Source organism: Tupaia chinensis, unplaced genomic scaffold (genome assembly GCF_000334495.1).
Source record: "Tupaia chinensis unplaced genomic scaffold, TupChi_1.0 Scaffold000067_1, whole genome shotgun sequence".
Lineage (NCBI taxonomy): Eukaryota > Metazoa > Chordata > Mammalia > Scandentia > Tupaiidae > Tupaia > Tupaia belangeri.
The window spans coordinates 5,036,502-5,041,451 of record NW_006159526.1 but is presented as its reverse complement, the minus strand read 5'-3'; the positions used below and the strand labels follow the sequence as shown (position 1 = coordinate 5,041,451).

Sequence of the window (4,950 nt, the reverse complement as noted above, 5' to 3'; positions counted from 1 at the left end):
ATTTGGGAAGAAAAAATTTTTTTCAAACCCTTTTTTTTTTTTTTTTTTTTAAGTTAAAGGAAAGACTATATCTGTGCTTCCTAAAAATAAGGGCCTACAAATATCAGATGTTTCAATGCCCCGGTCACATTCCCGCAATTCTCTTCTTACCCATAATGGGTGATGGGTTCTATGTGCTATTCCCAGACAAGTGCCAGGGAACAGGCCTGTGTTAACATGCAGAAGGCAGGGGCAATTTTAGGGTCTGAAATTAAAGAAAAGCAGAAAGTCTTCACAACCCACACAGACACCGGCCCTTCTAGGCCAGGATGGGGCATCCAGGGGACAAACTGGAGCTGATACTGTCACCTGCCCCTCAAACCACCATCCTGGAGAACAAAGCACATTCCTCTACTACCTCCCCACAGGAAGTGTGCCCAGTCAGTTGTCATCACTGAACACAAAACCGTTAACTGAGCAAATGGGAACACAGAAAGGTAAAGGGAAAGCCTCCCTGAGGAAGCTGGCCACCAGGAGACCATTTCCAGTTTTCTCAGTTTGATGCATATCCTTTTAGACATTTTACACATATCTGATGATACAGAATTTTAAATCCACGTGTCAAATGCTATGCATTCTGTCCAGTAGCCCACGGTTCAACACTGCAACCATACATCTTAGCACAGGTGTCCAAATAATTCCCCAGGAAAGTTCCTAAATACAGAATTGCTGGGTCTTGTAGGTACTGTGAAAATGCCCTCCAGAATGGCTGATTCTGTTCCGACTCCCACCCACTGTGTCCTGCAGGTCCCAGCTCCTCACAGCTTGGCCAGAACAGGCACCCACTCCCTCCCCTCTGCTCAACCACAGAGGGTGATTCTCTTCCAGTTCATCAAGGTCCTTCACGAGGTTCTATAAAGAACAACAGTAAGGAAAAATGTATAATTCCACTACTCGGGGACCAGGAGTTGGCATAATGGCTATGTCACTGGATTCCCATGAAGTCGAACACAGTTCGAGTCCCAGACCCGGTGGCTTAAACTCACGCAGGGTGCGAGAAGGGACTGCAGGTGGTTATCCCCTGGGTGGGTGCTTTCTCAGTTTCTCTGTCTTTCTCCCTTGATTCTGTCCCTCTTTGGTGAACACATGCACTTTATAGCAAATTTTTTAAAAGTCTACAAAGTATTTTATTGATTGTATGTATGCTGTGTGCTTTAGTCCACTGTGTTGCTTACAACAGAAATACTTGATTGAAGGTAATTTATAATAGAAGTTTGAGGTACAGGGTCCAAGGGTTCTATCTGCTGACAGCCTTCTGGTCAGGACTCTGTAGAGTCCCAAGGTAGCACAGAGCCAACACAGGGAAACGAGAGTTTGGAATAAGTTTAGGGGTCTTGGGTTGGCCCCCTAGGAAGCCAGTTCCCACATGGACAACCAAGTTTTAAGTCCCAGCCAAGTGGCTTAAAAACAAGACACAGCTCAAGATCCTGATGGGATGGAGAATTAGAGAAAAAGGGTTGCAAACCACATTAGGAACATTTTCTCTTATACATGTGCACATGCTCTTTGGCGTTTAAAAAAAAAGGGCTGACCCCGTGGCCTGGTGGTTGGGAGCTAGAACCCATATGACCAACCATGTGCTTTTTAAAATTTTTAATAATTAGAGACCAGCAGTTGTGTGCCCAAGATCCCGAGAGGAGAATGGAGGAGAAGGGATTACAGCATGGCCATCCCCCCAGGGGTGTGATTTCTCTGTTTCTTTCTCTCTGTCTCTGTTTTTCTGGTGAGCACACGCACCCTATAGCAAAACAAAACAAAACAAACAAACAAAAAAAACCCTCCAAAAAAATAAAATATTCAACTTTATTATTATTTTAAAGAATTATTTTATTTAACTTTATCTATTTATAATAATTTAATTTTAAAATTTGACCAGAGAGGGACAGAATGGGGGAGGGAGTGAGAAAGCAAGTCACCAAGTCCAGGACTTGAACTGCAGTTGGCCATGTGGGAGCCCAGCACCCTCAACCACTATGCTACCTGCCAGCCCCTTATTAATTATTATTACTGTTTTTAAATTTGACCAGAAAAAGACACAGAGAGAGGTAAAGTGAGAATGCAAACCGTGGTTAGTCATGGGGTATTCCAGCATCTTTAACCACCACATCAACTGCTTGCCCCCAACCATGTGCTTTGAATCCTTATCCTGGTGGCTTTCTTTCTTACTTCCTTTATATTTTTTAGAATATCAATTTAACTTTATTTACTCATTCATTCATTTTAATTTGACCAGATAGAGGAAGTGAGAACGAAAGCCACTAGATTCAGGACTTGAACTGTGGCTGGCCATGTGGGGTATGTCCAGCGCCTTAACCACCACGCCACCTGCTGGTCCCTCTGGTGGCTTTAAAGACATATAACATGGGGAGACTAGCAGACAGCATAATGGTTATGTCACTAGACTCCCACATAGTTGACCACAGTTTGAGTCTCAGACCTGGCAGCTTAAAACTCATGCCAGGTGCCTATGTGTGTGGGCCCAAGATCCCAAGGAGAAAGGATTACAATGTAGCCATCCCCTCTGGGAATGATTTCTTGCTTTCTGTCTCTTTCTCTGCTGAGTACACAAGCCCTCCTATAGCAAAAATCTTTCTCTCTCTCTCTCAAAGAAAAAAAAAAAAGAGATAGACACAAGGTGGGAGGCCAGCAGATGGTATGGTTAAGGTGTTGGGGTCCCATATGGATGAGCATGGTTTGAGGTTTGAGTCCTGGATCTGGGTGCTTTCTCTCTCTGGTAAGCACACACGTCCCATAGCAAATTAAAAAGTACTAAATAAAATTAAATAAATAATTTTTGCTACTAGGGCACATGTGCTCACTGAAGAGAGAGATAGTGAGAGGGAAAATGAAAACTGCCCTCTGGGGGTAATGACCATGCCCAAATCCTTTCTATTCCATTCTCCTCCTGGGATCTTGGCATGCATACGTGAGTTTTTATTTATTTTTCTTTTGGGGGGGGGCGGGGGAGAGGTTTTTGCTATAGGGCGCTGGAAAGACACCAAGGGAGATCACCCCCCAGGGAGGATGGTCACGCCACAATCCCTTCTCTATTCTCCTCTTGGGATCTTAGGCACACACATACATGGACCCAATGTGAGTTTAAACTACCAGGTCCAGGATTTGAACCATGGTCGACTAGGTGGGAGTCCAGTGACATAGTCATTACACCAACTGCTGGTTCCTTTTTAAAAAGAGAGGTTTTTTATTATAGGGCACTGGCACTCCCAAGAGGGACAGACAGACAGAAAGTGAGAAACGGCCATGTTGCAATCCCTTCTTCTCCATTCTCCTCTTGGGACCCTGGGTGGGTACACATGCACACACATCTGGCGTGAGGTCTGGGACTCGAATTGCAGTCGAGTACATGGGAGTCCAGTGACACAACCATTATACCATTTGCTGGTTCCCCTTTGTGGGCTTTAAGCTACCAGGTCCAGGACTCGAACTGTAGTTGGCCATGTGGGAGTCCAGCAATGTAACTACTACATCATCTGCTCATCCCTAAATAATTCTTAAAGAAAGAGACACACAAAGCAAGTGTGTAGACATGCCCCAAATCCTGACAGGACGGAGAAATGATGGAGGAGACGGGAATGCAGTGTAATCACATCCCACTCAGGGGGAGGGTGGTGGTGCCTTCTCCCTTCCTCTCTCTCTCTGGCAATTTCATGTACCTTCTGGCAAAAACAAAACAAAACAACAACAAAAATCACTTATATGTCTGTGTCTTCCTATAAATACACAAATATCCAATCACTGAGTCTCTATCCTGATGCCTAAACACTCCCCAAAGTCCTTGCCTGTCAACAGTATAGCTGGATAAAGTTTCAATTCTTTTTGTTTATAGTATTTTTTAAAAATTATTTTATTTAACTTTATTTATTTATTTATTTTAATTTGACTGGAGAAGGACAAAGAGAGAGTGAGTGAGAATGAGAGCGAGAGCAAGAGCGAGAGAGAGAGAACAAGCTGCCAGGTTTGGGGCTTGAACCAAAGTCAGCCATGTGGGAGTTCATTGCCCTTAAACATCACATCACTTGCCTCACTTGCCAGCCCCCACCAGCAACCAGCTTTAAACACATAAATCTTTATTTTTTTAAAAAATAATTACTTTATTTAACTTTATTTATTTATTTTATTTGACCAGAGAGGGATGGGGGGGGGGGGATAGAGACAGACAACTGTGGTTGGCCATGTGGGTGTCTAGCACCCTTAACCACCATGCCACGTCCTGGCCCCATAAACACATAAGTCTTTTGGGGGACATATTCACACCACAGCACTGGGATGTAGACATAACGCCAAACTGTCAGTCGTTCTCTCTGGGTAATTGAGTGACTTACATTTTCACCTTAGAGTTTACTCTGTACTATCTGATTTTTCCTAACAAAGAGGTATATTAAATTTTTTTAAGAGAGATTTTTGCAATAGGTGTGTGCGCTCGCTGGAGAGACACAGAGAAAGGGAGAACCCCCACACCCACCCAACCAGGCTGCAGAGCATGTGGCCATGCCACAATCCCTGTTCCTTTATTCTCCTCTCAGGACTGAGAATACATACCCACATGTGCCTGGAGTAAGTTTCATACTACCAGGTCTGGGACTCGAACAGTGACTGGCCATGTGGGAGTACAACACCTTAGTACACTGTGCCATCTGCTGGCCCCTATTTATGTAATTTTAAAACCAGTACTTTGGGCTGGTTTTGTGGCACAGTGGACTGGTGATGTATTGCTCAATAGAAGCTGGATTCCACATGGCAACAACTGTGGTTCAAATACCTGGGCCTAGTCAGCCTGAAACATACCAGGCCTATGTGCAAGTCCCCAAGATCTAACGGGCTGAAGGACTGGTAGAGGGTGATCATGACATGACCAGACATTATGGACAGCGTTCATTTCTTTCTCTTTCC

At 44.2% G+C, this 4,950-nt stretch overlaps 1 protein-coding gene across 1 annotated transcript in view; it reads right to left on the bottom strand.

The window, feature by feature from the left end:
• Nucleotides 1-4,950, bottom strand: part of SAE1 (SUMO1 activating enzyme subunit 1) — a gene marked incomplete in the record, with an annotated part of 108,085 nt that overhangs the window by 5,816 nt on the left and 97,319 nt on the right.